Here is a 22,222-nt window from a genome sequence, read left to right on the forward strand (position 1 = left end):
ACACACACACACACGAGTGCCGACGCAGAGTAATTTTCAGCTCTGAGAGTCCAGACGTTTAGTGTGCACAGTCGCACACTCTCAGAGGAGAAGGTGAAAAGAGTGAGTCAGACGCCGATGGAGAGGCACTCGGGTGGAGAGACAATCACACAGAGGAGAGGCAGACGGAGGGAGCGAGGTGTAAACACATACATCACATGCTCCAGATAATCTCACACTATGCTGTTGCCACAACTGACTGACCGGCCAACTGGATGGCTTACTGGTCGACTGCCTGTCTTTCTGGCTTGCTGATGGGACGGATGATTTGCGCTCATTATCCCGTGATGGCTGAGCGGCGCGGGAGGCAGATTTACGGGCCGTCTGATTTGTTGTTCAACACCTCTGTAGTAAAGATTTGGATTTGCATAAATAAATCCCGGTGAGGACGATACGAAGCGTTTGTGTTAGACGCTTGGTTTACCCGGCCACCCCAATCACTAATTTTACAGCACTGCTTTTACCTTTGCACGTTGTTACAACCATCTTACTCTGGAGTGAATGACAAACTGCTGCTGGTTTTAGTTCAAATCAAGTTCAATTTCATACCTACGCACACAAAAAGCGAAACCCCGTCATTATGCAGAAACAATAACTAGAAACAAAACAATGCAGCAAAAAACCACGAGGGCTCTCAGATATAATGGACGGCAATCACAGAGAGCAGTTACTGAGTGATGTGTGCACATCTGCACACCTGCGACAGACCTCGCTGACATTGCTCGGAGGAAATACGAACGAAAGGAAATCTGTGGGAAGAGCAAAGAGCTCCCTGCGACATAGTGCCACATCTAAATGACGTGTTATCTTTACTACCTTCGCTGTGACATTTGATACCAACATTATGTGGCTTTGCCCCAAACTGCTGTGTCCCGGCCTGACCGACTCACTCATTTATATATTCATGCCTGCCAGTGTTGACGCTTCAAAGGTTTGGTGAGAGCAGGTGATAAAAGCCCTTTTTTTTGCTAAACTAATCGTTGTAATAAAAGATTGTGGTGACAGAGGACGGCGTCGAAGTGCTCCATCCATGCATCATTTCTTTGCTGCTTGCAGCAGTCTCAGCAGAGATGCCCGGATCTCCTCTCGCCATCTCCTTCATCAGAGTCACCTTCACGCCCTTCAGAGGAAGCTCCTTTCTTGCACTCTTAACTGAGATTATACTCTTTTGGCCGCGACCCACAGCTGGTGGTCGTGTGAGCTCAGCTCAGTTCTCTCGTTGCCACAAATATACTGACTGCGAACGTTGGATGGCACGTCAGTCCGTCGGTCTTGCACCTTCCTTCCCATCACTCATTAACAAGAACTCAGGATACTTCAGCTCCTTGCTTGGGACAACAACTCCTTAACCAAGAGGGAGCAATCAGCCTTGTTCCAGCCTCAGACCTGGAAGTCTGACTATGATGTCCAAGCTGTAACAATCGACATCAAAATTATCCAGCTAGGAAACCTGAAACCAGACTGTGTGTGCAGCTGTGGGCCGTACAGTCGGGCAATAAATACTGCCCTGAATTATGCAAAAATATATTTGAATAAATACTTTTATAGCCGTGGCTGCCTTAGCCACAATGGTCACTTCTTACTCGTGTTTTTCATGCTGTACTGGACTTTACCGCAGTCAGAAAGAGGTTTCGTATCATTTCATGTCTGAGTTATTGAATCTGGAAGCTCAAATGGTGAATATTTTTTCACCTTTACCAATGCCAAGCACACGAATGGGCCTGACTGGCTGTTATTCATTTATTTGGTGCGTTTTAAAGAAGGGCAGCATTTAATAAAAACAAAAAATATACACAAATTATATGAAGTGACTGGAAAAAGCAGCAACATTAGAGTTAAAATCCAAGAGACAAAATAAAAGCATTGGCAGAAATAAATGTGACCATGTGGCTGGTTTCTGAGCCCCTGAAGGTTGTAGCCTAGGGATAGAAACACATACACCGCCACTATCACACAATATTAAAATCACTGCGTCATTTAGCCGAAATAAACACAAATTAGGCTAGCAGCCACATGACGCTCAGCACATGCATTCACCTTTATACTATCCCCCCCCAGCTGGCGCTGACTGATTTAACTCCAGCTCACTGGACTTCATCACGGTTTGTCAAATATCAGCCATCTTGGTCCCGTTCTTCCAATAATTGGTTTGTTTGCCTCTTTCCTTCATCTGGCGACGCGTTCGCTCAGACTGTTTGGAAACATCACATTAGCAGCTGAGTTTGGACAGAGATTAAGAAGCTCTTGATCAAATATTCTGCTTATCAATAATTCAGACGCCGATGGGCTTGGTTTCATCAAAATACTTCCCAAGCAAACGTCGACTCGGGTTTACTTCGATATGTCATTTCAGTTCCGTTTTTACAGGATGAAAAATAGAATAATTTCATTGATGTGCCGCTGATTGATGCCAAAGTACAACAAGTCGTACAGACTGATGGACACTGGCACCACCATCTGTTTTTCCATTGCAGGCTGCTTTGTTTTGGCTGTTTTCACTTTAATATTGATCATTATTAATCATTTAAGTGAGTCTTACAAAACCTACCAAAGAATCAGACCTGTGGGATTTTAGGGATGTTCTTTGGATCGAATCAAATCCACTGGACTTTAAACAAAGAGTAGTAGTGTCAGCCACTGGTTTTGTGTTCTAGGCTACCGGGTGACATGAGGTTATGGTACGTACCCCTACCCTAGATCAGCCGTGCCCAACCCCCGGGCCTCGGACCGGTACCGGTCCGTGAGTCGTTTGGTACCGGGCTGCGAGAGTTGAGGCTCAGGTGTAAAATGTATGGTTTTCAGGGGTTTTAGCGGTTTTTAGTGTTATTTTGTTATCGTTTTTATCGTTTACTCGGTTTTCCTGGGTCTTTTCACGTGTGTTATGAATAAATCTTTTTTTCGGTACCGGTACTAGCTTTATTTTGTATTTATCAATGACACCTTAAAAGCCGGTTCATGAAAATATTGTTGGGCATAAACCGGTGCGTGGCGCAAAAAAAGTTGGGGACCACTGCCCTAGATTTCATGAGCTGGAATACAGCAGGTATCACGAGGGTCCAACAAGCCCTAAAAAGTCAGGAGCTGGACTTTACAGGATCTACCTGCGTGAGGGAGGTCTGGCACAAAGGTCTCAATACTTACCAGAAATGCAGATGTGGGGCACACCTGGGCCACACATTAATTGTTATTTATTGATTGCTTAAGCAGACCAGAGAGGGGTAACCCTAACCCTTCATGTCTGCATCTGAAAGCCGTTTCAATCCCGTCTTTAAAGCTTCTAACAAAGTCTGAAACTCGTCTCACGCTCCTCATTTGCCGTAACGCTGAGCTTCAAAACTGACATAACCTAACAGACCGTTCTTTACATTTTTAATAAACTGATTCAAAGAACACTGAACATCAGCATTGAGCCAAGGCCGTCAGAGAGCGGACAAGTGCTTCAAATAAAACAGGACCGGTGAGAAAAAGTTGCTCTGCTGTGAATTAGAGGTGACTGATCATCTCAACCACGGATTCATTAAACGGGATTTAAGGATTAATCACACGGCGACACAGGAGAATAGAAATCCTCATCACTGCAGCTTTAAACAGACGTTATAGCATCAGTTGATCCAACTTTCTGCTGGGTTCTACCTCGATGTTTGAGGCACGTTCGCCCACACGAGACGAGCTGGGGCTTTGTTTCAGTCGCTCTTTATTTTGGATGGATTGTGTTTTTGTTGTGTTTCTTGCTGGCGTCTGATTACGCTGCAGCAGAGGAGCATTAGCGTGTTGGATGGTGGATGTGAGGCTGAAGCCCCGAGGTGTTGGAACAGCATCAGACAGAGGACGACGACAAAATGGAGGGAGGGAGCGAGGAAGGGGAGGAGGAGGAGTGGCGCAGACATGGGCTGATTGTGAATCCGCTCTTTCCGTTCGTTTGCCTCTTACCATTCACCTCCGTCTGTCTGGTTTTTTCTCGTCCGTCTCTTTCGTTCTCGTTTGTTTTCCTCTCTCTTGCACTCGTCTTTATTCTCTCCCTCTCATTAAATCTTTGTCTTTGGGCGTTTTTGCCTCTCCTTTCATGCTGTGTTCTCTTCTGTCTCTTCCTTTTCACTTTAATTCATCCTCCTTCCTTTTTCCTCTCAGCCACATTCAGTTATTTATTTCACTCTTTCCGTCTCTCCTGCCGTCACCGTCTCGTTTTTGCCTTCATGTCTTTTGCGATGCCAGCTTCTTCTTTCGGCATCTTTTGTATCACGTTTGTTCTCGTTCACCTTCCCATGTCTCTCCATCTCTGACTTGATCTTTTTCCTCCAACCTGTTTGTCAGTCTTCATCTCTCCCGGTTTATCAGCTTTATATTCATCTTTCTGATTGTTAGACCCAAATTCACCATTTTTATTTATTGTAACAGAGCACATGTCCCCATAACTAGTCAAATGATACATTTAAATGCTGATGTCCTCAATGTTTGCCACAGGAAGTAGGAGTCAGCCACACATTTCAGCAACATTTAAAATCTAATTGATTCAATCAAGCATAACCTTCACTCAGGTAGGTCATGAAGTCAAGCTCGGCAGATCAGCTCATCTGGTTTCAGCCCACATCATCTGGTGGTTTAGCAGACTTCCTTCTAGACATATCAATGGCAAATATCATAAAGGACACTGAGCCAAGATGTTTAAGACCACCTACATTTGCTTCTGCAAGCCGCTTGGCAATCCACCACCACACTACTGCGTAAAAACTCAACACCACAAGTTCTGGAAACTGAGAAAAGTCCTGAAGCTCGAGTCTCCTGAAAGTATTTGAAGAAATAATTAAAATTTGGTCTAATGAAGTAAAGAGAATGGAATCGACCACAGTGTTGGTTCAGACCTGCTACAGTTGGGATCTATTTATGTTAATTTAACCTACAGTCACATCTGCAACCAGCTGTGCAGCCCACCTCACCCCAGCCTCCCTTTTTAAAATATTGTTCCTGACTTTATAAATATCATATCTGCCGTCATTGCCTCGTTCTGCTCTGAGGTCTTGGGGAAATATGAAAAAATAAAATCTCTTTTGATTACACTGCTCCTGACTGGTACGAGAAAACGACCATCTTCGTTTAACATGAGCAACGACCGCTATCGTGACGCCGGCATCTTGGAAAGGTTTAAACGAAGGGAGTGGATGTGGTGTAGTTTGTCAAGGTCAAGTGAAGACTCAAAGGACCAACAAGATGTGTTGCGTTTGTGCAGCTGTGAGTTAAGTTGAGCGTTGTCGATAATAATACATTTTAGGCACACGAAGCAGCTGGGATGAGTCACCTTCTGTGCCGGGCTGGTACAGACTCACTATGATGCAGTCTGTCTGTGAGCACCGTACGGCCGGGAGTCAAAGTTTAACTTCATGCAAAAGATCGAAAGCACACAACTGCACTTCAATTCCAATGGAAAGCAAAAGCACAGCTGCAACGTCAGAGCTTAGGACGTGTGTAATATGTGGAGTCAAAGCACAACACTGACTGAGTGAGACGCATGAGACTCGAAACCTCTTTGTATCGTAACTGTAAACACAGCAACACTGCTGCGAGCTGAAGCATATTTCTAATTCATGAACTACCAATTTGGAACAGCAAATACAGTTTGGGAGGATGTAATGAATTCATTTTTATCAACGTAATGAGAAAACATTTTAATGAATACATCTGAAAGCTGCGTAGTGTTCACTAGCAATTTACTTGATTTGTTTTCCATCAGTCTTTGGCAACTTGCAACAAACATCTTTATTATTTCAGAGCCAACTCGATGCACAGTTAAGGTAAGATAGCCGGACGCAACATTTAAACACGTGTCCACACAAAAGTGGAATCAATTTTGCCTCTGTAGCTTTATATGATTATGCTGTAGGTGAGAGGAGAGCTAACAGTGCATGACGGAAGCTAACAGCAAAGCATCAGCAGTTAGAAAGCATTTCACACTAACATGCTAACAGCTTTTCTTGCACTGTGATTAAAATCTGCTCCACTCTTTGTGCACGGAGGTGTGCTCGCAGTGAGACTGAGAGCAGGAAAGGAGAAAACCATGTGACTCGAACTGAAAGCAGTAAGACGCTCACGCTAACCAATCAATGAATAATCCAAAGGTTTATGTAAAGCCTGGTTTATGGTTTCAAGTCTTATTTAAAACAACATGATCCTCATTTTACACATTTTGGTTTAGATTACCACAAAACAAACATGGCGGCTGTGAAAATGCTCAGTTAAGGAGTCAGAGGTTGGACTTTACTAATCAGTGGCTCTGTCAATGTTCAGTATGTACATTTTGTAGATTACCTGACAGAAAGGGAACATTTAATCCATCATCTACGCCAACTGAAGCAGAAATCTAATATTTATGTACCAGTGAATTAGGGCTGCCACGATTTGTCGACTAGTCACGATTACATCGACTATCAAAATCGTCGACGACTGATTTAATAGTCGACGCGTCGTTTGAAGCTTTGTAAGATCCCAAAAGACGCAGGAATAAGTAGCAGGATTTAAGAGTGTAATAACGGACTGAAACAGAAGATGGCAGCACTGCATGTACAAGGATGCCAGCTGCCGTTAAACCCCGAAGAAGAAGAAGCTGTGTCCCAGAATTCATAGCGCGGCCCAGCGCAGTTTCCAACAATGGCGGCAGCTAGTTAGTTTTAATATTACTCTTATTATTCTTTCTGGGTCACAAAATAAACGTTTAACATATTTTCATGGAGAATGTAGCTGTGTAAACCTCAAATATCTGCTCAGTTTATCAAGACACCACATATTTTCAAAAGCGCTCCGACGTTTTCGGAGACGTCTGTTACCCACCAGCTCAATAGCTAGCCGGGGGCTAGGCTCACTAGAGCCGTGAGAACACGGACTCCCGACTAATCGTTTTCAAACCCACCGCCGTCTTTCGCTACTCAGGTTAAACATGATATATGAGTCACTTAGATAACTTAAAATGTTATTGTTTGGCTTTTTTCAGTGTTTTATTTGTTCCTGAGTAAATCTGTTTGGCTGAGATTAAAGTTATAGGTTTTACACAGCTGAATAAACGTGAAGCAGACAGCTGATTATCAGAAGTGTGAGATGCTGGAGAATTTACTCCGGTGTCCTGTTATATTTTAGATAGCAAGGAGTTTATTAAACTTTAATGAAATTTGCAGATTGTTTCGGTGAAGTTTAATAAACCATCATCTTGTCTTTATTTTTAGTTAGCACCTTAAAGACTTAAAGCTGTAAGCTAATGATAGTTATATAAGAGCAGATGCTGCTGGTGCAATAAGCTGTAGTTTTACGTCCAATGGATGATGATCTGATTAGTCGACTAATCGCAAAAATAATCGGTGACTAGTCGACTATCAGAATAATCGTTTGTGGCAGCCCTACAGTGAACACCATCGTCTCCCTTCTCACCTGTCTGCAGAGATTTACTCTGTTCATATTAGAAAGTTTGAAAGTTCTGGAGGTAAACCGTCGCTGGCGCAGATAACTTTGTCATCATGCGAGGGCCTTTGGCGTCTCTCGGGTGCATTTCCAGCTGCATGTGTTTTCACTCTCTGTGATGGCAATCTAATCCTGCAGGACGCCCGTTAATGCAGCTATAATGGGGGTCAATGGGGAAGCGTCAGAATGGCCAATCACAGTTTTCCACTTCACACTGCGATAATAGCCCTCCTCTTCACACCTTCCTGATACCAACATGGACACATAAAAACACTCAGTGCTGCATCCACACACAAATACAGCACTCAGCTTCCTCACCTAACCCTTCGCAGGTTTCACACTCACTGTCAAGCTCCACATTTAAACCTTCTGAGGAACTGAAGCGCTCGTGGATACTTTTACTTCCAGTAACGACAAAAGTATGGTTCACTGCAGCTGCTATTCACTCCGATTCTGTTCTGATCTGTATGAACATGATCAACAACACAAATACTGCCCACAAAGACTAAACCAGCTTTTACTTTCAAGACATTTTCCAACCTGCAACGCCTAAGTAGGCATAGCAATCTCAGTCCACACCCACCCTGTTGCAGGAGATGGCTCCGCCCACTGTACCTGGTTCTGCCAAAGGTTGCTTCCTGTTAAAAGGGAGTTTTTTCCTTCCCACTGTCGCCAAATGTTTAGTCGTTTGATTGCTGATTATGATTTGATTTGTCAGCATAACCTAGTCTGTACCTTTCACTACAATATAAGGTGACTGTTGTCCTAATTTGGCACTATATAAAATTAAAATTCAACGTTAAGTTTAAGTAGAGTTTCATTGTTAACAAGTAGATTTTTCCTGCTGTCACATTAAAGGAAATGCCTGAGGTTAATGAAATAAAGAGACTGTTCTTAGTGAAGCAGAAAACACAGCAGGAAGCCGATGCTGATGATTCAGGGCCGTACAGCATGTCGCTCACATTTGAACCAGATGGACCGTTACATGTATTGAGGGGCACATGTGTGACCAGGACGTATCCTAAGATTCAAGCAGTCTTTGTTTTGCTCAACAGAAAGGTTGAAAACACAGCAGCAGTGCAGATGAAGCTTCTGGTGGAGCCGCTTCACATTCAGCACTGCTTTCTTTTATAGAGACGGCAAACCTGAAGTAAAACTTGAAACTAAACTTCTGCTTATTCAGATAAACTGCTGGTTTAGTTTAAGTTGATCTTATTTTTTGTAAACGTAAGAATACAGATGTCCTTCCTCTCTTTTTCTAGAAGACAGCAGCATGCAGCAGGGACTCTAAAGAGGGCGCGATGTAGCCTTCACATTTATTATAAAGCTGTGTCACAGATTAAACAGGCGACATAAATCTACAGTATGTTGTAATGTTATACATAAAGCTGAGTATATAAAAAAGGCTCCAATGACTCGTCGTGTGACTTGAATTACTCAGCTATTTTAAAAAATTTTTTTTTAAAAACTTGATGCAAACGACTCAGTTGTCACCTTGTAACTAGTTTAATGTCGAGGCTGAGTCTGTGTACACGTTACTGTTTGTTTTACACAGTGAAAACTCTACAGTAAACCTACAGTAGAATATAAGTGCATGTATGTAGATGAACTGTTACGTGTTTAAATCAGCAGCCGTCCCACTTTCCATCGCTGTCATACCTCCAATAATCAGGGGAGCATCTAAAGGGGGGCACGGGGGGCACTGGATTCATTTCAAGGCTTTAGTAACATTATTTGTAATTTTTAGATTAATATAAAATATTCATGACACACACACACACACACACACACACACACACACACACACACACACACACACACACACACACACACACACACACAGCCCATTGATGAGCTACATCATGGTTTCCTGCATTAGTAAGAAAGCTCTCCAAGAAGACAAAGTAATGGCCATTTCATTTTACTGCATTTGTCATTATTTTTGCATTTATGAAAATGTTCCCTTTCAAAAATATTAAGTAACAACAAAAGGTTTAGTTGCTTTTAACATCTATTATGTGCAGTTAAACTATTTAATTGATGTTAAAAGGCTTGTGTTTCTCTTTTTAATAGTTATTATTGCTTTCTCATTCATTGATAGAATAAATAATACTGAATTACTGTAATAGTTGAAGGCTGCAGCCCTAACATAAAGTAATGTTTTATTCATTCATTTTCTGTCCCTGGGACATTATGTTGGAAATCTCTAAAGTATAATCTCAACAAATAACATGCTGATCATTGAAGACTTTACAACCTAACTTTGATTTTTAAATATATTTATACAGGTGCTCGTCGCTCGCGCTCTTATTTGTCTGGTTATTGTTTAGTTATCGGTGACAAAGATGGTCCACAGCTCAACGCCTGATCAGAGAGGATTTGTGGGTAATCTATTTAGTAAGTCACAGATGACATGGAAACACAGGTTCCTGTCCAATAACTGACTCAGCAGTCGCCGCTTTACCTGGAAGCTTTTGTGGAGGTTAGTTGTTGTTAAAGGGAAGCACAACAACAGCAAAAATAAGATGTGCCACCATTTTACCCGTCACACTGCTAATTTACATAATTCCGTTAGTAATTGAGTAGATTTTACCCCGACCTCATTTTATTTCTGGTTTTACAGCAAATTAAATTACTCTAATTTGGTTTAAGCTGCATGTGAAGCAAAATGTCCAACACACAAACATCTCCAACAGCTGAAGGCCACAATTCCTGCTGTTCACAAACACCACACTATTCAGTCCAAAGTGACAAAAGCCCAGTCTGACAGCGCGACGTTAGCACACACTTAGAAGTAAAAACCTCTGCTTACTCAGTTTGACGCCAGCAGAGTGACTTCATTGGAAAACATTTCAGAATCACGTGGTGCAGACTCGTTACTGTCCAGTGGATGTGTTGGGGTAGAAAAATAAACTTTCTGATAAAAAAAAAAAAAGCAGAGGCTTCTTATAAAACATGCCCTTAGTGAAAGCTAGCTTTCTTCTGATTGGCTGTCCAGTCTGAAAACAGGTGGGCGGGGCTTCTGGGTCTCAGATGACCATATTAGTAAAATCCACTGTCTAAGTTATCAGGTTGCAGGGACAGGGGAAAAAACGGTTTGATTTCTTGAAACTTTGTGAGGAGCCAGATGTGTAACAGTATAACAGATAACAAAGCAAACAGACATTCACAGGTTAAGTCATGCAACAGCGATAAGCTTCACTGTGTGAAAGTACCGGTGAAGGTGACATTCCAGGTGATGTGAGGTTACACTCATGAAATATCGAGCCCTGAACTCCAGCAGTCTGCAGCGCTTTGTAATAAAAACCATTAAATGAAACCAGGCCTGCAGGAAAAGGTCCACTTTACAGAGCTGACAGAAGTACAGCGATAACAAGCCAAAATCTTCCTCCAGGACACAGTAGCTGCCGAGGGAATTGAACCTGTGACCTTTGAGACGGAGGCCGAGCAGCTGAGACGAAGGCAAAAGCATTCACAATTTAACTGCCTTCAGACAAACAGCTGGACGACGACAACAGAGAGATGATCAGGTTTCCCAGGACAGCAGCCTTTACACAGCGTGATGCATTGAAAGTGGCAAAAATCAGGAACTAACCTTGATAACATAACAGAAAACTCTGTCTTTAATATGCTGAACGCTGTACAGACAAAACCAATTCAACCTCATTTGACAACAGATTCCGGCGCCTGCTGAATCAACAGCCTGAGGATGACAGATTACAGAGGGAACATGTAAAGTCAAAATTAAAGGCTGTGGATTTGTCCCTCATGCAAAAACCTCGTATCGTCACAGGCATGTATAGGTTTGTATTTTCACTCCACGCATACCATTAAAAACCCAAGGATAAGGTGGGATTTAATGGTATTAGTATTCCATTAAATAAAAAGGTGTACGTTTTTAACCACGCATCCATCAAACACCAGACAGTTTCCTCTGTTTTCATTGTAGATAAAATATTAAATAATGGAAAACTGAATTTTTAAATTCAGATAAGAAGAGCATGCAGGCAGGGTGGAGCGGGTGATTTGTGACTGGCAGCGAGAAAAGGAAAGGGAAGGTTTGGAGATGGCGGCGCTGACAGAAAGACAGAAGGCAGCGCTGAAGATGTCCAGATTTTTATTAGGAATGACCACGATGGACGGGATCAGAAATGAGTCCATCACAGGGACGGCTCAAAGTCGGAGAGGCTGAGATGGCTTGGATATGTGCGGAGGAGGGAGAGAGGATATACTGGACTCCAGCTAGCCAGGAGGGAAGAGGAAGACCTCAGAGAAGACTGATGGATGTAGTGATGAAGGACGTGCTGAGGGTTGGTGTGACGGAGGAAGATGCTGGGATCACGTGGAAGAAAGAAACTGTTCTGTGTTTTCACCACAGATAAAGAACTGAAAACTGTTTTTCATTGTTATTATATTAAACAGAATAAAAGTGTTGTTTTGTCCACTTGTTAAACAAGAGAGAAAATATAGAAGTAGTCCACAACGACTGAAAGCTACCACAGAGCGAAGCTACCTGGGCTTAAACCAGCGGCCGTCTTCAGTGTGTATAAAACCGGCTCCGGCACACATGTGGTCATTTCATTTCTGGCTTCAGAGCAGCAAACGTATCACACTTCACAAATACGCAGCTTACTGTTGCACCCAAACACTTGAGCCATATTTCAACAGAACCAGGGAAACTGAAACCAAAATCTCGAATGGATTATTTGAACAAAAACATGGACTTTACCTCAGGAGTTCATTTTGCCTCGTTTCGTGTGACGGCAGGTAACATCAGAGCATTTGGTGGATTAATCAGAGCCCAAAAATCCCACACAGCGTCCCAACACATGACAGAAGAATTTAAATTCAATCAGCTGCTCTGATCGCCTTGATTACTTGATTGAGACTAATTACTTCTTTGTTCCTTGCTGGTTGTAAAGTTTGTCCCTGCTGGCCACCATACTGTGAGACTGTGAGCCAATCAGATCAAAGCAAAACGCAAAGCAGCACATTTTGATTGATTGTAAAGCCAGGAGCTGATTTCACAGTGGGAGGGTTTAAGGACAGGTAAGGAGGCTCCTCAGAGGTGTTTCCTGTGAGTCTGAACAGAAAGTGAACCCTGCCTCTGCTGTCTGAAGGTGCTTTGGTTGGATTAGCATTACTGGTTAATTTAATACATTTGAAACTATTTGTTTATGATAATTAGTCTGAATAATTTTGGTAATATATTCAGTAATAATTTCAAACACTGGTTTGCTGCTGAAATCTAAAACCCAGTCAGAGATGACGGCACCCCAAACATGAGCATCGGCTTCCTTTGCTAACCCGGGCCTCAGGCTCTGAGCACGCTCACATAACAGCAGGACGTCACATCATTTTGCTCACCTGCAAAATAACTGAGTGCTGCCCGCTTCACAGACATCATAACCACTAAAATTATGACAGCAAAAAACCAGCTCAGTTGCTGCGATTCGGACGACAGCCTGAAGATGGAGAAGATCAAGCTCAACGTGAAATGCAGCTTCAATATTCTCTGCGATAAACGGACAAGAAAGAGACAAACACATTTTCCAACCCATGTTCAAACAGGCTTAACAGCCAATTAGGACCAAACAGAAAAGTGTAAATATGCATTTTCTGAGTTATCAAATGAAAACATAAAAATTCAGTCATATTTCAGTTTGCACTGCTGCAGCTTTACTGCACTGCTTCCTCCGGTACTCGGACTTAAGCTCAGCAGAGCTCGCTTGCTTCGTACCGATTCTGAAATGTTTCGAAGGCTAGTTCACGTCACTAGTCACTAATGCAATTAACTGCAGGCTGCTGCCCACGACTGTATGAATATGAACATTTAAAAACAGCAAGTCTTTATTTTTTTGGAGGATTCACAGGTCGCCTGGGAGCTGAGCGTGAATCGCAGCAACATTACTGCTCTGCTACAGTGTGTTAATAATTTAAAATGAAACATAATTAGGATAAAGTTATTGACTTGTTTTAAGAGAACTTGTTGAAATATTTTTTAACAACATAACAAACGTACTTGGATCAAGTAAAACTTCAGCCATGAACATGACGTTACGGCAAGCTGTTAATAAGATAATGGTCTGTAACAGGAATCCTTCCTCTTACCCATAAAATCATCAGATTTACAAACATGCAGGTTGTGTGAGTACTCTGTAATATTCATAGCATAGCTGCAGTTTCTTCTTGATTGTGTCTTGGGGGGTTTACAGTTGGACATGGTGGTGTTTTTGCATGACACAATCATAAAGTCAAATAAAAACAAACTGGAGTCTTCAGATTCTCCATTTTATCCAACCAAAATCCAAAGATACTCCGGTTACCAGCGAGGAAAACAGCACCTTCACATTAAAGAACCATAGAAGAAGAAATAATCTGCTTTTAGACCAGTTCTTGATTCAATCTGTGTCAATGAACTTATCTAATTGGCACCAGTCTCCCGTGTCCGGTTGTTGTTAAAGAACTTGAAAGCTCCCCATAAGCTGCACCTTCCTTGACCAAAACAAAGATGGCTGCCAGAAACAGAAACCGCTTCCTCGTTTGCATAAGAACCGATTTACTCTGTCTAATAATTTCCCAGATTTCTGTTATTTTTTAAACTAGACTTTGAGCTCGTCGTGGTGCGATTCGCCTCCGCCAGCTTCAGCCACGCACTTGTTGTTGTTGTTGTGGATTAAAAGCCGGGTGTGTTCCTGCAGCAGATTGCCCTCGGAGAGAACGGAAAGGCCTTTTAGTGTAAAGGTATTAAGCCCAGGTCTAATCCTGAGCGAGGAAAGCAGCCAATTTAAACTGGATTCAGCCCATGGGACCACACAGTCTCTCTGCTGCTGTCTGAGAGTTGCCTCCATTTATGTCTTTATCTCCCCTTTGTTTTTGAATATTTGACTGTAAGGATATGTGTGGTGACGTCCTGTCTGTAAATTCAACAGCAAGAATGAAAAGCAACAGGAAAACCTGCAGGGCTTTCTCCTGTGAATACCAGAGGAGCACACTGTTGGTTTTGGTCTTTCAAAATTTAGTGCTATACAACGCAGTTAAACAAGAACAATGTTTAGGATTTCCTAGCGTACTGTGCCAGGACAAAAAGCAGAAGTTTGTATTTACAAAGACAGCGCAGCTACAAGACTGTAAGAGCTGAGAATTCAGAGCTTTCTGCAGCTGACCCTATTGGATGTGTGTTTCTGGGACTTCCTTTCTCAAGCTGCGAAATATCAGGGGAAGAATATTTAAATCCAGTGTGCAGACTGATTTAAATACTTATTTGTTGATTTTGAAGTGAACTAACAGTACCTGGATTTAGACAATGGCACAATTTCTTTAAATCCCCCATAAAATCACAACTATTTGGGCTTTTTGTGATACTTTGCCCCGTTTAGTAAATCTGGCCCCTAATGTCTGCAAAGGAATAGAAACAAGCATTGTCACCCAATTCAATCTGTTTTCACCTCAAAAAATGCATTCTGGGTAAACTTTAAAGGGTCACACCACCATGCAGGACAGTTGGCTGCTCATCTTCTAGCCTTGCATCCACCTGTGTCAGGAAAATGAGAAAGTTCTCAGGGTGTTGCATTTACAGAAGAAGAAGCTTGGCCAATGAGTTAACCGTTTGAACCTAAATATCAATTTTTAGTGCCATCCATCCATGTAATGCACCGCTGGCTGGGCCCTTGTTCATTTGTACTTTCATAGGTGGTCCTTTAAAAAAAACCAAACAGCTGCAGTTCTTCAACAATCCTCCCAAAAATGCAAGACTTCCTGCCCTTTCTTTCCCTGAATAACCAGGAACAAACGCTCTCATCTGAACCAGCACACACAAATCTTTCTTTCTTTTTTGATGAAGGAGTTGAGAATAACGGGACCCTCACTGCGCTGCACATGAAAGCCTTTTCAGAGCACCCCTCCTGCTCCTGATGCAGAACTACGACAGCACGGATAATTAGGGAATTGTATTTTGAAAATATAGGTCTGCATGGTAATGAGGGCACAATGCTGAATCAAAAACCCTTCAATTCAGCTCAATCTGCCAAAGAGCTGCAAAAAGGAGAGTAGCTACAAGGCAGATAAAGAGAGAGAGGGGGGAAAACACATTACTACTGTGGATTAAAAACAGATCACACGTACAGTGTTAAGTCTCCACAGGGCCGTGACATCTGCAGAAATGCAATAACAACACAGCAACCCATTCAACCACTACAAGAGCAGAGAAAGACAAGACACCGCTGTCCTCCTGATTCATCCTTCAGTTTAAAAGAGCCCACAAAAGAGGGTAAATATCCCCCGAATGCTGACATGTTAAACAGTTTGCCCTGAAACTCAAGGTTGTTGGATTTGATAGCAACGCCTCTCAGTGAGAAATAATCAAATCCAGGAAGGCAGGGCCAGTTTTGCACAGCAGAGCCAACGTTTTACCAAAGAAAATGAAGATATGAGAGAATATGTTTAGTGTCCTTTGTCCCGCAGCAGATGAGTCCCTGAGCCTGGTTCAGTCAGAGGTGTATCCCGTTAAAAGGGAGTTTTTCTGTCCCGCTGTCGCCTTGCTCAATGGAAGCCCCTTTTTTATTGTTGGGGCTTTCTCTGCATTATCGCAGGTTCTTTACCTTACAGTGTAAAGCACCGTGAGGTGACTGCTGCTGTGATTTGGTGCTATGTAAATAAAACTGAACTGAAACGTCTATGAAGCACACTGGCTCTTAAAAAGCTACACTAGTGCTGTTTTGCACATGTGTAACCACACGTATACAGATGGACGATTTGGTTTGTGACACGGGGTTTGTTTTAACCCAGACCACCATCTTTTTTAAAGCCTCCGGTGAACCTGAAGTAGAAAGGACAGACTTATTCTTATACCCCACCACCGGCCTTACAGCCACTGAGCGCAGACCTTATTGCCGTTAAAATTAAAACCATGAAACAAGCTCTCTGATCTAAAATGCTACCCTGATGCACGGTGGGGCCGCGGGACCACCGTCACCTTCACCCTGTCTGCCGAAGGTAAAACAGTTCAACTCCAGGCAGGTGTCTGGCTCTGACACTAACCTTCATCTCTGACCACAGAGTGCAGAGGGTCAAGAGACAGGACGATTTCGCTGAGCCATAAAGTTTCAAATGACACGGCACATGCTTTAAGCATGTTAGATCCATCTGCAGGAGCAGCAGAGACCACACACAGTGTCCTCACACGGGTTTGCCTGTGAAGGACTTCCCTCACACATCTTCAGTGTTGACATAAAAACTTGTTTAAATGGATTTGCAGCAGAACCAGCAGTTTCTGCTGGTTTAATCAAAATCAAGTCTAACAAACACAATTGATCCAAAATGTATCCGAAAATCATCTGACATGTGACCCTTGCTCAGCTTTCTTGAACATTTGTGCAGCAGGTTCATTCCAACAAACTCTCACAGCAGTTCATGAAGGTCCATTAAAGCCTTTAATGTGACAGTAAATAAGGATTACTTTGAACTTTAGCACTTCAGCTGTGTTAAGGTTACCAAGGACTTTCAATTGATACCACAGGTGCAACTACTAGAAGGCTGAAGGGTAGCATTTTGAAGATTTGGAGGCAGCCTCTAGTGGTCATTAGAGAAACTGCACTTCAGTGTTGGCTTTTTCGGGCCTGCAGGTTGGTTAAAAGTTGGTGAGAAGGGGCTCATCTTCAAAGCGGACAACACTAAAATGCCTTTTGTTTAATCGTGTTTCACCATCTTTAAAAACCTCGATGGATCATTTTCGCTTTGCCAGAAACTTTCAGAGGACACGAACGTGAAGTCCTCTGTGGCAGCTGTGACCCTGGTAGCAGCAGAAAAGGCCACAGTGGAGTCAAACTAATGTCACCAGTGTCCAGACTCAGACCCATGGCACAGAAATCTGTGTCGTGCTGCGTTTACGTTTTGCAGTGATTCGACACTAGAGGTTAAAAAGCTGCAACTTGTAGTCATTCTGTGTTTAAATCAGTTCCAGATGGAGTTCTGTTGAGAAAGGCGAAGAACTCGATGAAGAAAAGCGGACATAATGACTTTTTGTTGTATGTTAGCTGTCGGGACATACTGATACATCAGCTCAACCACTCTATCGTCTGGACTGGCAGGTATGTAGATATGAATGGAACCGCCCATCAGAAAAAAAGTTATCCCAAAAGGGGGAGGGACTAGAACAACTTCTGTCAGACAGAAGATGAATTGAGTGGTTGCACTTAGACCGAGTACAAGGATTATTTTGAACAGTGAATAATGCAAAGCTGCTCTGATACAGTACATGAATAAAAATATGGAATTGAATAACTGAATACCAGTAAAGCTAACTGAATAATTACCTTTACTGTTATGCACCCACTAAAAGAAAAATGCAGTTTTTGGAGACGGCACAGACATTAGAGTCTGAACTCACTAAAATCTTCTGACAGCCAGTAAAACCTAAAAGGGGGAAGTCTCTGTCACACCATCTTAAGAAGGATGGAGACAGCAGTCCTAATCCAGACTAATTTGGGCTGATGCCAAGCAAGGAGTAAGGACAGTATTTAAGATTAATTTATATCTCCGGGGCACTGCTGTAACTTTGGACTCTGCTGTTTCACTTGCAGCTTGATTAACAGCACGGTTTACATTTTAACTGAAGAACTACAGTGACGGTTTCTGTTTGAGAAAGTTATTCATTAATTTAGCCAAGTGGAGGAAGTCTCAGAGGCCAAACTGTCCATGCACAGTGAAGTCAGAGTTTAAGGTCTGTTTTTACTTCCTGGTTCTCTTACAAGCTGAAATCAGGAGTTTTATTTTATCTGCACCACACCCGGAGAGTATGAACACACAATCTGGGAGACAAAAAAGAAACAGAGCTGTCGGCTCATTGTTTGTATTGATCTGTTAGAGCTGTGTGAGGTTCTCCTTGTAGACATATGTGTGTAGGTCCATGCAGGTCACGATGGGCTAATATGCTTGACTCAAGACAAACTGGACAAACTTATGTCCTCTGCAAAAGTTTCATCTGAACGGCATCTTCAGCTTTAGAAGCTGATGAAGTCCTTCACAGGAGAGCTGAAAGGCCGACTCAAACACTCTGCATGGACCCTCTTGGAATTTGGACCCGGTGTTTTCCGTCTTTGCTGTTAATCATTTGTCAATATTTTAAACACAACAAAGGTGAAACCTTTTCTGACCATATCACACCAGTACTCACATATGCAAAATTCAGATTTGATGCCTTCCTCTTTGCCTGCATCACCTCACACTCTGACACAGTCTAATTAACAATCTTCCTGTGTCTGGTTCAGATTCAGCCCTCCTATGAATAGAAAGGGTGTTTGGTGTCCAAGTTAGGGATGCACCAATCCAATTTTTTTCCAGGTCCAATACTGATACCTTTGCTTCTGGTATCTGCTCATGCTGGGTTCTGTAATAATGGTGTCAAATTAAAAAGCTGTAACCCCGACTGTCAAGCAGAGACTAGGAACAAAAATATTTTAATGTTATTCAACAAATTTGATAGTTTGATTTCAACTTTGAGAGTCATTAGGAAACTGCTGTTATTGACTTTCCTCCTCTGACTCGGAGTTTATCTTCCTTTACTGCTCCTCACAGACACGTTGTGGAGCTGATCCGAGGTGACGAAATCAAATAATGTCAATTGAACCAACTTTTTAAGACAGGATCGGACTGATATCCCATTCAAATGTCCAATCAAAGCATTAATATTCCACTTTAGTGGACTTACTTCCTTTCTATTCTTTAGGCAGTGGATCATCTGCACCTTATTTGTGGTTCAGAGCATGTGTGTTACCCTCCCATAATTCCCACCATCCACCAGTGAACCAACAGACCAAACTTCCCTCTGACAGAAGTGATTTAAACAATGTTTTCTATACATATATCATTATCTTTAAAATGCATTATAATGAATATGTCATAAAATCTTGAGGCACACCTGGAAGTGCTTGCTCATAGGGGGTCATATGATTGTTGGGTTTTTCTCTGTATGTGTTATTGTAGGGTCTACCTCACAATGTAAAGTGCCTTGAGGCGACTGTTGTTGTGATTTGGTGCCGTGTAAATTAAACCGAACTGAATTGAATTAAATAGGAAAACAGCTTTTCACCATGTTACAAACACACATTTAATGTAGAATCCTGTGAAAAGTGTTGACGATATTTCACATATGAAATACGTGACTGATAATAAGTCGGTATATTTCCTGACTTCATTTAAATGGATACCTGGATCTGAAGCTGCTGTCTGCTCGTCCTAATAAAACATATCATTCACTAGTTGGGAAGAAGGAATTTTCCTCTATCTGGTCAGATATTTGTTGACAGTCTGAGAAGAATAAAGGTTTTTCTTTATAGAAGTCAAAATGAAATCCAGGCTGTACAGATGTGACGTTCTCTCAGAAGTCAGCCTTTTATTTTACGTTCAAATTCGAAGCTGCAGAAAAGACCAAAACGACAGCATCTTCTGTTTGAAGCTTGGCGTGAAGGAAGCGTGGGCGACTGGAAGCACAGATGCATCGTGGACAATGAAAAACATCCACTGTAATTCCAACTGTGAAACTACTTCCCACATTATCTGAACAATAGGCAAGTTTCTCCAACCATCAGCCCTGCTTCTCTTCTTTAACGACAGAATGATTTATATTCAAGGTTCAACACAGGAATCCAAACTTAATATGTAATTTTTGCAAACCTATAACATTTCCAGTTAACACTTATTAACTTCCAATTAAGTTCTCTTCCAAAGAGACCAGTTGCTCATTAAGTGAATATACGAGAACTCACGTGTGAGCATTAACCAAATTCCCCAAACAATGCTTGGAAGTCCTAATAGAGTAGCTTTGCATGATTCACAACTCAAAATAATCCTTCTCAGTTCTGAGGGAACTCAGTTCATTCTATTTAAAACAAGCTGTTTTAGCTCCTCCTCCTTTAAGCCGATTGTCTTCTGATTGGCTGTGCCTCACAAAAATCACAGAGAAAAGCATATTCGGTCTATTTAATGATTTAATAGTCACAGTGGAAGATTTTCTTTTCTTTGCTCAGTGTTATTTCAGCACAACTCATGAAATTAATCTTTGATACACTTACAGATAAATTTAATCTGGGTAGATTTATGTTTTTCCTCAGACTGTATCCTCTTTGGGGATTTTAATCAATTTCTTTCAATCCACTTTTTACTCACCATGCATTCTTAAAACCCATTCATTAGGCACCCATAATTAATAACTCACATATTTTTTTAAACTTTGAATCCTGGGAGAAAAATCTGTCATATTTTCCTTTCATTGGCTGCCCCTCGTAAGCAAGTCTATACTGCAGGTGGGCGTGGCTTCTCTGCGTGAATGACCATATTGAGGAAATCTGCTGTCTGTGACATCTAAGAGTAAAACTCTGAGCACTGGGAGCAGAGAGAAGTCTGACCTTCGGTTTCAGGGATTACGTGTACATACTCTGACCTCAGTATTCAAAACTTTGCCCATGAAGTAAGGAAAAGTAGGATAAGTCGACTTTAACAGAGAGTCCATGTTACTGCAGGCCCTCCAACAGCTCATCCACCTCCTTCACACTACAGGCATTTCTCACCAAAAGCTCAGTTTAAAGGGACATTCTGTGTTTTCTCGTCCCTGTCCATAGTGGCATCATTATAAGAGCCTATTATGGCGTTCCAGAGGCCGACTCACAGACTAAATGCCTTGTTTCTGTCCGCCATGGGAGATTTCTATAGAGCCTGAACTCCCTCCTTCAACAGAGAGGCCCCTTCATCGTCCTGCCCTCCTCCTCCTCCTTGCTCTCTTCTCCCTCTGACACAGACGAGCCTTTATCTGCCCATCATGTGCTCGCTCTCGTTCTCTTTTTTCTCCGGCCTGACCCTGTTTTCCGCAGGCATGCTGGGTAGGATTTGGGGGGAGACACACACACACACACACTCTCAGAGTAATGTGGGGGGGAAAGGCTGATTTGGAAATCCAGCTAAATATTTTATCCATGGCAGCGCTATCTGTCTGCGTAGCTTAATACCGATTTGATGTTATCTCTTAAGTCTTTCCAGCAGAGGTTTTCTTTTTTTCCGCCACATTTTATTTTCTGGTCAAATAATCTCTTCATATCAGCCATTCAGCATCAACACACAAACAGCCACCTCGACGAGCCAAAACCTGCTGCGGAGGTGCAGGTTGCTGTTGTTTTTAGTTATTCCCAGTTTGTTCTGGAACATCTCAAAACTTCCCCAAATCACTTGTTTTGTTGGATGAACAGTCTCAACAACCACAAATATTCAAAGAAACAAGGGGGTGATTATTAAAAGAAAGTTTGAGAGTTTCTGGTTAATTCTGCACCTTTTCTAATGTTATCTCTTCAAAAGATTTTAACTCTTCTTAAAATGTTAAATTCTCAGAGGAATGTGAACAAAATGCAGCAGAGCATTCCTTAAAGACATCGTGTTTGGACTTTAGTTAAATTAAGTTAAATATTTCCTTACTCATATATTCTTCAGCTTTGAAAATCCAGTTTATTTATAGCCCAAATCCAGACACCTGAGTGTCTGTGTCATCCAGTATGTGCCAATATAAAACCCTTATGACTGGGGTGCTTTAGAAATGGCGCTGTCACATCCACGTCCATTCACTTCAGTGTTTTTAACTCTTTAACTTATCTGCAGCACACGCTGGAATCTGCAGCTCAGACGACAGTGAGTCGAGCTGTGTCTTCACCTTAAGTTGCTAACCAGCCCGTTCTCGTTCTGGGGAGTTAAGGTGACAGGG

The 22,222-nt window shown here is 42.1% G+C and overlaps 1 protein-coding gene across 2 annotated transcripts in view; it reads right to left on the reverse strand.

Annotated features, from left to right (window-relative positions):
- The window catches only part of LOC147315228 (uncharacterized), a 38,474-nt gene that overhangs the window by 10,486 nt on the left and 5,766 nt on the right, over window positions 1–22,222 (reverse strand). The window contains exon 1 of one of the 2 annotated variants that reach the window (XM_086262486.1): window positions 12,209–12,370. The exons of the other annotated variant lie outside the window; for it this stretch is intronic. The gene's annotated coding sequence lies outside the window, so the exon portion shown is untranslated. Of the gene's footprint in view, window positions 1–12,208; window positions 12,371–22,222 lie in introns of those variants that run through there. 2 annotated transcript variants of the gene reach the window in all.

This window comes from Aulonocara sp. 'chitande type north' Nkhata Bay, linkage group LG14 (assembly GCF_057382095.1).
Source record: "Aulonocara sp. 'chitande type north' Nkhata Bay isolate Kocher_YH1m ecotype deep benthic linkage group LG14, A_spYH_male_GT1.1, whole genome shotgun sequence".
Taxonomy (NCBI): domain Eukaryota; kingdom Metazoa; phylum Chordata; class Actinopteri; order Cichliformes; family Cichlidae; genus Aulonocara; species Aulonocara sp. 'chitande type north' Nkhata Bay.